The sequence below is a fragment of the Cyprinus carpio genome, chromosome A5 (assembly GCF_018340385.1).
Source record: "Cyprinus carpio isolate SPL01 chromosome A5, ASM1834038v1, whole genome shotgun sequence".
Taxonomy (NCBI): Eukaryota; Metazoa; Chordata; class Actinopteri; order Cypriniformes; family Cyprinidae; genus Cyprinus; species Cyprinus carpio.
Genome location: NC_056576.1, coordinates 23,801,766 through 23,816,386, shown reverse-complemented (window position 1 = coordinate 23,816,386; position 14,621 = coordinate 23,801,766).

The following is a 14,621-nucleotide window of genomic DNA, read 5'->3' as shown; positions in this document are numbered from 1 at the left end:
ATAGAATTGCAAAATCATGACATTAAATACTACCTTGATTACTTAACATTTGTAAACATATAGTTTCAAATTATTTCAAATTAAAATATGCTGGAACATTACAAGTTCACCCAAAAATTTAAATTCTGTCATCATTTAATCTCCCCCATGTAGTTCCAAAACTGTACAACTGATTTTTATCTGTGGAACATAAAACATATATTTTGAGATAGTTTTATAGAGTGGGCTCCAATGTTGTTTGGTTACAAAAAAACATAGCTTCTTTTGAGTTCCACAGAAAAAAGCAAGTCATACGGGTTTGGAACAACATGAGGGGGAGTAAATGATGACAGAATTTTCATCTTTGGGTGAACCATCTCTTTAAATCAGTACTGGCGCCCCTCTTGACTGACAGCAACATGAGTTTTTATGTAGTTTTTAAGATTTATAGACAATATTTATGATTTATCTGAAGCTGAGGAAATGGAAGTTATTTGTAAAAAAAAAAAAGTAAAATAATAACAAAAATACACCTATTATCAGATCTATCCACTTGATATTTTACTTGAATTCTACATAGAAGTCATATTCGTCATTAGGTGAAACTATAGCATGTCATTATAAATCTCACGTCTTTGATGAGAAATCATGATATGCAGCTCGGTAGAAGTCAAACCTGAACAGGTGGCAGGGCAAAGCCCTTCACATCCAGAGAAAGATCACCGATAAAGCCCACAATGACAAGAGTCACGTTGCTCCGGTGTCAGTCTCTTTAACAGGAGACAAAACACTATGCTTCCTTAGAAATCCAGTGGGATGGCTTTTCAGAAAACAAAAAACAAAATAACAAGTAATTGGAGGCTTATAAGTCGACTATATAACGTCTGTTTTAAAAGCAGTGGAAAGACCCAATTCTACTTGGACCTGCTTGGCTGATATCCAACAGAGATAGCACTTATAAAAAATTTATAACGAGTACACCTTAATCATTTGTTCATGGAAGCAGTCGACTGGGACAACCATGCACTGATGCTTTGTGACTCAATAGTCTAACTTTTTCCCCTCACAGCCAATTTGAGTCTGATTATTATGCTTATACAGATCAGGAGGCCCCAAGAGAAGAGAGGGGCCCCTGGGCCTCACAGGTGAGGATGTCTGAAAACACACAATCAGTCTTATCTCTTCACATACTGTCTGATGCCTTATTTTACTATCAGCTCTGTCAATTGCTAACCCGTATCACCTGCTTGAGAACAATCAGAATATGATTCAGTACGACAGTGTCTTGTGGAGGAGCACTCTGTGTGGCCGCCTGGAGGGTGCTTTTTAAAACTGAAATAACCATGTCTTCTAACCTTACAGTCTTTCCAGTGAGAGCATAATTTATATACAGACACAATGTATATTTAATGACTCACTTCCTTTCAAAAGCAGCATTGTTGTCTTTCTTTTAAGACAGCTAATCAAAATACTGCATATATAATTTGCTGCCTTTTGCTTTTATAAGCACTGATGCATCATTTCTCATCTGGGAGAAAATCCATCCTTCAATCCATTGATCATTTTATCTGTCTATATCTGTCAACATTTTAAGCATTGTTTTCCAAATACTTATTCTAATTAAAAATTATTTAACAGTTTTATTTTTATACTATTTACTTAGTATTTAAGAGTTTTATTTTGATTGGTTTTGTTTTGAAATTATTTATTTTACATTTACATTTTTATAAATTAATTATCAGCTTTTATCAACTCACAAACCCACAGGTATGACTAGTTGGTTCCAGCTGTGTCTGTTAATGGAATGTTTCTTATCTGATTCCCATGAGCTTCACATTTCAATTCCATAAAACTGAAATTGAAGCCTACAAAAATATTGCAACTTGAAACACCACAATTTCCAGTATATTTAAGAGAAAACGAAGTATGAAAAAGAGAATAAGAAGTATGAGGTCATGAAGACCATGGGGTTCAGATGCAAAATATTCTGGAGGCATTTGACGCCCTTTATCATCAAAAGAAATATTTCCATGAGGCTGCTCAGGCTGTCAGATTGTGAGGGGTCTCACACACCAGCATTATGTCAGAGATTGCAGGCAGAACAATCACACTTAGCATGGCTGTCTCTCTCCTCTACTACCCGCCATTATGAGTGTTTATATCGAATCTAATACTGAATCTCCCTGGAGGAAAAGGACCAAAAAAATATTAGGCTACAAGGCAAAAGTGCAGAGACAGATTTTTCAATGAAGGATAATTGTCCAATGATACAGAAAATGTGACTTGATAACAGAATACAACCCCTCATCTTCCTTGAGGATCCATATACATTATCCAAAATAATCATTCAATCAATATTTCTGTAGATAACAAGAACAATGTCACAAGAAGCATTTAGAACTAAACAATACCAAAGGATGTGTCAAAAATGTGTTTCTGTCTCAAGACAGAAAAGAGGCATTTTCTGAATATTTCATCATTGTTTACCAATAACAATAATCACAAAATGATGTGACCAGTGCACACAACCATCATAATGAATAGCAGACCTGCTTGTTTAACACAGCGGGGGTTGATTTAATCAGTAAACTCAAACAAATCGAGGGTGAAACTAACTAATTTAGAGCTACTCATTCCAGACATCTAAACAGAGATGCCACAACTAATTAAAACACTAATGGGACAAACTGCTTTTCCTGTGACGTGATTATGTGCTACCAAATAACGATGTGGAGAATCTGCAAGAAGGCCTGGTTCAAGGTCCCGTGTGGGAAAGCAGGCATGTCATGGGTGTCCTAGTATTTAACCTGTCCACCAATAAGCCGCTTTGCCTTGACTCCATCACACTGGCACTTTTACGAGTGCACATGAAAGAGATTAACGACTACGTCAGACGGGCATCTAGAATGCAAATGATTCACCTGCACATTCCCCGCACGACGTGTTGCCATGCTGCAAATTATGGGACGTTATTTATTTGCTTTGCAGACGCCCACACAAAGGGCAACTTAACATCGCAAACAGCTTTACATATGGACCATTTAGACTGAACCGTAAGGCACCTCCTTTTAACCTACACCCCTTCAGCTGCACATTGCCTCTGAATCATTGCACCATTGCACTCCAGAAGCCCTGCTTAGGGAACTGAACAGTTCAGTTCCTTGATAGCGCACTAAAAAAAGATTATGCCCACATTTTATAAAGCTAGCTCCTGGGGAGTAGTATATTTCCATGATTCGACTAAAAAAAAAAAAGATTTGTGAAAGGTTTGGAAAATTCTCTTTATATGAAGGGCCACTAGCAATACATAGCCTGACCACTCTAAAGGCTGCAATACACTATTATACTTTTGTACATATTTTTGCCCTGATTTGCGATCTGGATGGGTTGCTGAAAGTCAGAGCCAGTCTGCAAAATCTGAGTAGCCACAGTTGACAGATTTCACAGAAAATATAGAGGTGCATGATGGGCAAAAACTTTGATATTTGAGCTTCAGACTATGAATCCATCTAGCTGGAGGATATGAAATAAGCTTGATATTCTGGGCTGATTTAGAATAAATATTGTTTGTCGTGTCTCCAAGCAACAAGACGCATATTTCTGTGTGAGTTTGCTGTGTTCGGAACAATTTTTGGAAAGTGTATGATGCCTAGTGTTTTAAAATCTGTTCCAATTTTACATCATTTTAGCCTTAAGTAAATAACAGGGGTTGGTGGGGTGGGGGGGTAGATTTGTTGTTAATAATGCATGTTTAGAGTGCAATATCTACTTCTGAACAGTACAACTTCATATACAAATACCACACACACAAAACAATTGGCCACCTCAACCACACATTTGTTTTTGATTTGTTTATGACTATCATGGCTGCTCTCATACAACAATACAAAAACACACTTGGCCTCGGTGCTCTCCTGCTTGTAGAAATCTAAAGAACATTGACCTTTGTCACATGCAATCAGCGAGTTTTCAGTCAGAGTTGCTGTCAAAACACTCTGCAAACATGCAAAAAAACAAAAACAAGCTTGACTGAAAACCACTGAATAGGACCTTAGCGATTATGCATATTACCCAGAGACACTGATTCCGGTCCTCTTCAGTTTATGTGATGGGTAGAGGGCAGTGGGCTCTATGATAAGCATGGGCTAAACACAGAATCACTCAGTCATATTTGTTCAGAGGTATATTTTTCAACTTCTGAATTTAAATAAACCAATATACATGTACACACACACACTGGAAAAACAACCTATATGTTGCACATACTGGCTATTCCACAATTTTAGAGGCTTTAGCTTGACAGGACTACTTTTGTGCTTCTAAAGAAATAATAATCTAAGCAAATGCTTCCTCTGTTATTGTAATAGTATACTGGCAAAAAGCTGCTTATGAGCCAAGTTAACTAGAAAAAATGTCAATAAAAAATAAAAAAATAAAACTTTGAATAAGTGATACAAGATTATTTCGGTAGACAACCGTATATGGGTAAATTATTTCTATTTGACCTATATGAACAAAATCTTAAACTCTTTAAAATTCTCTCTAGTCAGTAATATCAGACATTGAAATCTCATGTATCAAAAAAATAAAAAAAATAAAGTACAAACAAAAGGTTTGTGCTCTAGCCTAAACAACCAGTCTATTTTTGTCTTCATCCATCCAATGAAAATTAATCCTTCCATCACTCTGATCAATGTGTTTTTGTGCATGAACAAAACATTAATTTTTAGCTTGCTCAGGCTAGAAACATTATTGAATTTTTTTTTTTTTTTTTTTATTTTCTTATTCCATATCTTTGGTTGCTCATGCTGCAAAATGGAAGGTGCTTGTTTGTCAAAGGGGCTGAGAGCCTTGTCCATTTTGACATTCACATTCTAGCAGTAATGATCCTAAAAGCTGCAATTAAGCTGACTGTCACATCCCGGGGAGCACGCGGGCGGCAGCACAAGGCCTCGTCCTCGAGAGCTGCACCCATTGCGCCTGGCCAGGATTATTCCCTCAACACATAATTTTTCCAACCCCCATCTCCTTTTCTCCTCACTTTCCCTGTTCTTTTATTACAGCCTTCATCTAGATTTTTGTATTGGCCACGCACATATATGTGATGTTTTTTTTTTACTTTATGTTTTGTTTTTAAGGAAATAATATGTATTATTTACATATGCCATAAAGCTTTTAATTTAGTTCAATTTAAGTCAATTTAATGTAAAATGGACTACATTTTGACCTGTTTTGTTTTGTGTCTTTGAAACGATAGCATGATGTTCTAAAGCAGCAACATGTTCTATCTGAATAAATATTCCCAATGGTGATCAGATCATTCCCTGTTGAATCCCAAAAGAGTAAAACAACAGAAATGCAGTCAAAGCAAGCGGCTTGAGTGCCACGACTTATTTCTCTTTTTGTGTTTGATGCCTGGACCCACTCCTTTGGGAGATGAAACGAAAACTCTCTGTTATAAAATCATGAAAAGGATATGGACAACACCAGGTGGGCAAATCTATCAAAACCCCTGGCAAACGCATATGCGAGCATACACACATAAAGGGGGCAAAATCATTTTAATTAGCTGAGTGAATGTGATTTGCTGAATGCGGGGAACTAGGCTCTGCACACATTAAAATTGGTCTAATTTTCTGCAAAAAGTCCCATCTGAGTGGACCTGGCCACAGTCAATCAAGTTAAAAGCTACGGGTGCTTAATTTGATTTACCAATATAAAATGCAAATGAGGTGATTAAGTGGAGAGGGGAGGCAGAGTAGGAGCCTCTTTTAAACCATCAAGTTAAATGTGAACAGACATTGGACTGGCAGCAGCAAAAATGTTTTAGCATATTCGTTTGATTAGAGGTACAAAAATTTAATTAGTGTGGCTAATTGCTTGACAAATTGCAGCACACTCCTGAAAAGGCAGATTTTTTTTAAAAACCGTGTAAAACCCCCTCCGTGTGGAAATTTTGTCCAAATGGCCCCTATGCCAATATGTGAAAAGCATAATTAAATAAATGGAAGATGGCACAACAGTACCTTACAATAGAAAATGAGATAATGCCTGCAATTAGGCGGGACACAAGTCTATGTCCATATGCTGTGTTTCTCTTCAGCTACTCTCCGTTCCTCTCATAGGACAAATCTAATAAGCTTTCTTAACTAGGCGAGGCTCTCCTGGAAAACTGAAGAGCTGTCGGACCGAGCCGCAGTGCTGGAGCACTAATCAGAGTATGACGCATATAATCAAGCAAAGCTCCTGTGTTGCAACAAGCATGTTTGTTTTTGTTTTTTGTTTTTTTGCATGAAAAGTTATATGTTTATGTGGTGTATTAATGGTTTTTGTTTATGTGCTATACTGTATGACTATTTTTTTTTTCTTAATAAAATAACAGTGAATGGATATTCTTCATACCTTCTAGCTCTTAAGTAAGTTCTATCTAGTATCAACCTCTCCAGTCCACCCTGAAACAAAGATGTGTTTACAAGATACTGTGCTGATAAACCACGTGCTTTAGAGGAAAAATGAAAGACTGTAGTGTAGTGGTCAAATGCTTTTAATTAGCAAGTAAACAAGGTATCCACAAGTAGAACTCTAGTGGATCTTAAGCTGGAATGTGCACCACACTTCATGTAAAAAAACAAACAAACAAACAAACAAAATTGTCTGGTTATCCAGTATTAGGGAGGTAATGATGCACCCCAAGCCGGTTGAAAAATAGATGAAAATATGTGATGATTCAAGTCAGTTGAGAATCACAATACAATTAGGGGTGGGGGTTTACATGAATGTATCTCTGAAGGTAGACACAAGGTTACAAGGAAACTTATAGTGTGCCTCCTGAGATCTGAGATTTACTTCACTCACTCCCATCCGGGTCACGGCACCAATGACTGTTTCAGACTGGTTTCCCAAACTCCCCCATCTCATATTGGTGAAGCTAATGCTGCTGTGTTTACAAACAGACCGATGCTTTTATATAGTGTTATGTTATACTAATGTTTTTATACTGTACTAGTGTAAGTATGCACTTATTATTTGCAGACATTCAAAGCCATAGCTTAAGATGGAATATGGTTAAATATATGATAAATATAAATTACACAAACTCACTGTTTTATCTAAACATTTGTACTTGACTCACGTTCTATAAAAAGTCATAGTATGGTCTATAGTTATCTTACTGGCTTAAATAATGGTCTATATGTAACATTTTAAACATTAGCAATTAGATTTAACATGAAATGACATGGCAGTACTACATGGTGTCCTACTTTTTGCATTAGGCTCAGTGTCAGATAGTGTTAGTCAAGTGTTATTCAGTCACTCACCTTTGCTCATTATTGGTGTGAATCGCTTAAAATATTCTGTGACCTATTAAATTGCATTTTCAAGTAGTTTACTTAAACTATATAAACTGTACTCAGCAGATAAGAGTTCAGTTTATTCCTGAGTATCACATGCATTGTCAGATCAGTTCAGATGAGCTTGTTCCTGAACTTTTCTCGCAATAAATATGAAGTCATGGCAATAAAATGGTGTGCCTCTTGTCATTGTTTATATAAATTATTTGAGATGGAATTTTACAAGCAAAGGTTTTTGACATGAAATTACATGTGCCTTTGCAATTAGACTCAGATTTCATTGAAGACAGCCCTCCATCTTCTTTGAGATAATTATGGTGTTCAGAAGACAGTGGTAGAGATGATATCACCTAAATAGGTAGATATTGGATGTACCCTGTCAGAGATAATGAAATGTTTAAGAGTTTCTCATCACTCAAAGCTGAAGAGACAGAGAACCAGCACTAAATAACAAGTTCGTAATAGAAAATATTGCTAAAAAACTTGCTTTGTTTAAACAAGGCAATGAGCACTGTCATTTTAAAGACACATGCTCCGTTTTGATTGAAGACAACTGATAAATCCTGAACAGTCTTCTCATTAACATATGTTTTATGTCATAAATGTCAACATAAAAATTACACCTTGTGCTTACGTCAGTCACTGTCAACATGATATTCAACGAATCTGATTTTGGCACAACTATTTTAAAGCAAAAACATCTCAGTGCCTCATGTGTAACCAAGGAAACAGCTGTAACATTTGAGGCAGATTTTCATTTAGAATAAATGTCAAAAAGTAAACTGGCTACCAAGACACAGGGCTACAATAGACATTTTCAGAGCTCGGTCAAAATGGAAGAAAAAAAAATTGCAGCTGTGTTAATAGAGATAAAGATTGGCCTGCTGAGACATAAATGCTGTCCTCTATTGGTCTGACATTAAGGAGCACAGTGACTCAAGTTGAGGTAAAATTGGATACCATGGCTCTCTCTCTTTGGTCATAAAATAAGTAGACTATATTTATAGATGCAATCAGTATTTGCCGGCACACAACTACTGTTTTCATTAAAAAATGTCTAAAGCTAGAAGCATTGGATTTGACAGCATACTTAAGGATAAGAAGAATCATAATTATTATTATGATTGCAACTTACAAAGAACTTTATCTGGGTTTGTTTTGCCAGTAAGTTTACTCATTTTGTTGTGTTCTTGTCAGAGCATTACTTTTTGCATCTCAACTAGTAGACCAAAGTCCCTTCATTTGTCAAAGTTTTAAAGTCCATGCACCTAGAAGCAGACAGCTGGTGGTCTACTTACTGTGGAGAGGGGACTCTTGTGCATATGTTAGGGTCTTGTCTTGAGCTGCTCTACTGAAGGAGCTGTGTTTAGAATATTGATAGGCACTACACTGGGAGATTGCAGGCCTCTTGTCAACAACTGACTGACACAAACTGTTAACATGCTATTTTCAGCCTCTGGCTTTTCACTGTGGTGTTCTTGTTAGAAAACCACAGAAAATCCTGCGTTTGTTTTCTGTTTTGTCTTGAGGTAATCCTTTCTTTCTCTCTGTGTATTCCTGTATTAATGCAGCAAGCTCAACTTTCAGGAATACTGTACCACACAGGCCCTTTCTATTGAATGCTATGCATCTTGACTGTCTATACGACCGGTTGAGGGCTTCATCAGTTTAACGCTAATAAATACTGCATCATAATATTTAAAATGTTACCATAAGCAGTATTCTTACCATTCAAAAGGTCCACCAAGACTTTTATTCAGATATTATTCTCATTATCCATATGGCAGAGTGGCCTTTTTTTTTTCATTTGTTTCATGAAACTCTCAACAGTTTTATGCGGAAGGGAGGGACACATTTGAATAGATGACAGAGCACAAAAGCCATGTCTTTCAGCGCTGTCAGCATGTTGATAAAAATCAGAAGAAAAGAGTCTTTGGGTCTGATGCCTAAGTCTGGACCCAAGGGTGCACATGACCTATAAGTCTATAAGAAAGAAAGATACTTTCCCATTCCCATTGTCCCTGGTCATACAGTATAAGATGAAACCCTCATTTACAGGCAAATTACATTATCACTGAATCCGGTGAACAGCATAATCATGTGTGTAAAACACCACTTATGTATGTACAATGTAAATATGCAATATTTAACTCCTTTGCAAAGTAATTATGAAGAAACTCTATTTAAGACATAGCGTTTTAAATCCATAAATGTACAAAGCTACACTTGGAAATTTATATATATATATATATATATATATAGTAAATACACACACACACGCACACACACACACACACACACACACACGCACACACACACACACACACACACACACACACACTGTACTTAATTAACGTAGCAAGTGGAAGAAAATGAAAATATCTCTATACCATATAAGGGTGAAGCACTGCACTAAATGACAGTTCGTAAAAACTTGACATAGGGTTTAAAAGGCGAATTTTAAAAAATCCTAGAGGTGCACCAGCGTTTTCCAGAGAAAATTGTTATGACATCGTTTTTATAAAGTGCACCTGCAGTGATAAAAATCATGCACATACTCAATGTGTTCCCCATGTTTATTGCATCTCTTCTTGAACAAAATGCTTTTCCAGGCGCATTTACAGGTGGCCTCTCTGCTTACCTCTGCTCGCCACAAAATTAGGCTACTTGTATTTTTAACATATAGGCATTCACTTAGGCAGCCTCAACACTGTGCCCTTGGGTCTGAAATAATTCTTGTTATTGTAGTTGTCGATTACACTGTGTATTACCTGAAATTTGACTGCCTATTTTTTAATGGAAACAGATGCAACAATTTACTGTATGAATAGAGAGTGAGTTCAAAAAAGCACAAAAAGTTAATTTAATATATTCTGACGACACTTGAAACATGTCTGATGAAAATGATATATGACGTATTACCAGACTCAAACAGTGGTTTACAAATGGTTTTCAGTGCAACTTGTAGACAGCCAGAGGAATATTAGGAACTTTTAGTCATAGTAATGGGTGGATATCCTCTATTGTATGTTAAGGTGGATCACAAGTTTATTTATTTGTTTATTTGTAAGTTTACATCTTCCCTTATGGATTTTTTTTAGAAACATTTAAAAATCACAATATTACAGATTATTTAATGTCCATATTTCACATCTGAATACATATAGGGTACAATGAATCAGATTCAAATATAAATTTCAATATGCCCTTCAGCTATTTTGTTAAACTTTGCCACACACTGCGCTTGAATTAGACTGCCATTATCCCGTTAAGCCACAAGTTTCTTTTCAAACTTCATCCTCCTAAGACATGTCAGCAAACTTGATCTCAATGATCTCCGAACGGGAAAGAAAAAAGAAAAAAAAAAAAATTCTGACCACTCCCTTGACTTGTTTTTTCTTTTTCTATTTACAGAGTATAATGCTAAAATTAAAGAAACCGTCTTGTTGAATTTTTGACAAAATTTAATGATACTCAATTTATCAAGTCAATAAATGGCACAATAAGAATCTAATGAGAACTGGGATCTTCAGTGAACTTCTGTCAGTTTTTTTTTTTTTGGAGTAAACTGAAAGAGTTCTAAATTTGGTTCTTTTATTTTAGTTTTGTATAATTTTAACCTTTGGAGAAGTGAAATAAATCTTTTTAAATATGTTTTATACAGTACATCCAGAAGATGCCACACACTGATTTCACTGATGCTGTAAAGCCAGAGAAAGTGCGTCAAGACCGCAAGGAAGCAAGTATAGCCACAGTGCTCAATGATATCCAGTCGTTCTTCAACTCAAAGTGACAGATAAAAGAAAGAGATACTCATAGCCGTGATGAGACACATAAGCCGGGGGCACAGGATCGACTTCTAGGCAGATGAAACCCTGTCACACATCTGCATACAATGGCAGGGGAGAGAATGCTATCTCATCTCATTTACAGCATCGTGTTTAATCAACAAACAATTAAAATTGAATGGGATTCATACCCCTCAGGCACCAAGTGTAGCCGCTACCGTTAAGCACATGTACTTTGCAGAAGTTGCAGGTCAGTTTCTTTATGACAGGGTTAGGTGTATATATATATTTTATAAGGAACATTTTCTTGCAATATTCTTGATGTGCAAAGGGAATCAGTCTCAAGGAAATGTGATCTTTCTTAGATGGGGTCTGGGCATCATTGAGGACAGAGAGAGACTGACTTTAAACCAGATCCAGTGCGATGTGATCTGCCTTTAGTCATACCTTGTGGAAACGCAGAGTTTTGCCATATTGAGTTTTTTATTTGAATGATGTAACGTGATAAAGAAGTAATGTATAGGATTTTCTCTTGTGAATATTTTCTGTTACTGCCAAAATCTGATTTATTATTGCCTGGTATGATTGTGTTGAAAAGTACCAAATAAAACACTAAAACATCTTAGTTTTATATTTTGTGCAGTGTCTGTAAAGGTAAGCTCATGTCGTTGCATACATACGAAAATAGTAAAGGACAGCAGCATGTGTCAAATGGTCAAAATTACTAGGTTTGCTAATAAGACTCTATTATGTCAACAATTATATTTTGCATTATTTTACAGTCGTTGATGTTGATTAAAATGTATTGAGATGAAATTATTTTACTCCACCATTTTAGATGATAAAGTTAACAAAAATTGTAAGAAAAATATGAGAAAAGTGTGTAAAATCTTTTAATTCAGTATATTTACTGTTCACTGATCTAATATTTTCTCTATATTAAACATTTGATAAGTCATATTTTAGGGCAGCCTATGCTTACTTTGTGAATGTGCCTCGTCTTGTAAAAGAAAACCTTCTACTATATACAGGAGTGCTGTTCCAAACCACATTGATCTTCTTTTTTCTGCATAACAGAAAATAATCTGAGTACTTAGCTGTACATAATGTAGACTGCCCTTATCAGAAATATATCTCTTAATTTATGAATCATCCAGTAGTAGATTTCAGGTCATAAGGAAATCTAGGCCAGTGTTTTTTTTTTTTTTTTTCTGAGGTTAATCACAGTGAGGAACAGTCCCCGCAGCCAACAGATCAAATGTGTGAAACATGATTAATGTTCACGTAAACCGCTTACAGAAATTAAGAAAGGCAAAACCTAGATTAATCACCAGCTCACGCCGCAGTTTGAATTTCTGATGGTTTATTGTAATTTCTCTAATCTCTATCACAAACATCAAAAGAACAAAATAGTATTAGGCTATCTGTGTATATAAAAATGTGTAATTTGAAATTCAGATATCAGAAAATGTTACATAATGCTTTTTGTTAGTTGACCTTAACTGCGATAAATATAATCCCTAAATATTACTAACTATTTCAACACAATATTCTGTGGTTTATTCTGTTTAGGAAATACAGACAGTCTTCATACTGATATCTACATGCAGCTTTACAAGAGAGGTGTGTGAGTGCTTTTAGACATATAGGCTAATACAGTGAATCAATATAATGAAGTACGCAGAATGGGACAAATAATTCAAAAGGAAAAAGAGATGTGTCAGCAGTTTACCCTGCTTAAACTTCATCATAAAAAATGGAGAGGATAGAGGTATAAGATCTGTAACCAATTTGTAAGGTAAACCTCTGTGAGTCTCCTCAAGCAATTAATGGCAGCACGGAGTGGTGAAATGAAATTTCAATACCAGTCTCCTCTTCAAAACCTATACTGATGTGCTTCAGAAGCTGATTTTACTGTATACTGTATATGGGCCAAGCGGTATTTTTTTTTTTAGATGCTCTTTATTCAATAAAAGTATTCAATGCGGGACTCTTTGTCTTGCATTGCAGTATCAGCCTCAGAGGAGCTGGCCTTTTGTTAGATATCTGTTCTTATGGGCACATTTCTCTCTGTTCACCTCCAACATATCAAGTTTAAAGCAATGTACAGTAGGGTTGGGGGAAACACAAAGGAGTTTTTTTTTCCTTTTGTGGGAAAGAATAGCTTGAGTGATGAATTCATAGTGTACGATCGTCATAGCGCTTTAATACTACAAGCATATTAGCTTACAAGGATTAGACTTTGGGGGCGTTAACACATCGCATCTAAAAACGCGGGGAAAACGCTAGCTGCCTCGCTTTCAAAAGCGCTCGGGTTGCGTACAGTCTATGGTTGAGTCTGCCGTTGCTAAGCAACCATGAGCTGTGCTCATGACGTCGCGGAAATTTCAGCAAAGAATAAATGAATTTCACGTAGACTACCGAAAATCGCGTGCAGTAGATCTGCTACTAGATTAAATTTGGTATCAAAATTGGTATCTAATGTACAGCTGTGATCAGCTCTTCCTCCATCTTGGCTTGCGTGCACTGCTATTACTGAAAGGGTGGAACTGATTAGTTGGTTCTTGTCACATGACGCGCGGTGCGCGAGCGGCATTCTGAAAAATTGAGACGTTTTCATCTAACGTTAGTTGCGACCTAGACGAACATGAGCGCGCTTGCCGCGCGTCTACATTTGAAACAACAGAGCGAGCGCGCAAAAGATGCGACATGTAAAGGACACAGTCTGATTTAGGCAGATGCACATCTTCAGATACCCCTCAAATAACACAGGAAAGCCTGTGAGGAAAAAATAACAAATTTATATCTATTGACTACTGACTGTAATACTCTTGATCACACACACACACGCACGCACGCACGCACGCACACACACACACATCTCTATATATTTTTAATAAATATATTTAAATAAAAAAAAATTGAATAGGCCTACACATTAATTCATAACTTGTACCATAACTTTTCTTAATTATTAATACATTAATTCTCAAGAAATATATAACAGACTGGCCTAAAGGAAAATTTTACAATAATAAAATGTAATAATAATTATTATTTGATAGTTACTTGGTAAAGGTTCTTATTTTTCTTATTAAGTTTAATGAAATTAATTTGCCAATATGAAAATTATTGATATAAAATATAATTAGGCTATCGAGGTATATAATGACTAAAAATTGCACAAAAGGTTCCCACTATGACAATTTGTCATCCGTGGTGCTAATTATGAGCATGGATACACAATAGTGGGCTAGTCATAGAGTGAATGGCATTACACTGTTGCGCAAATTGCTGTTTGTGGTAAATAGCCAATCATTTGATGAGCTTCCCTTTGTGCCCATCTGTAAAACTTGGCTCATAAAGTCATAACAATGGTGAATGTAACTGGATACAGAGAATTCCTCTGAACCAATAATACAGCCTTGACATGGACTGTGTTTGATAAATGTTGCAAAATACACTGAGTTACCATCATTCCTTTGTACTGTACACCAATTCA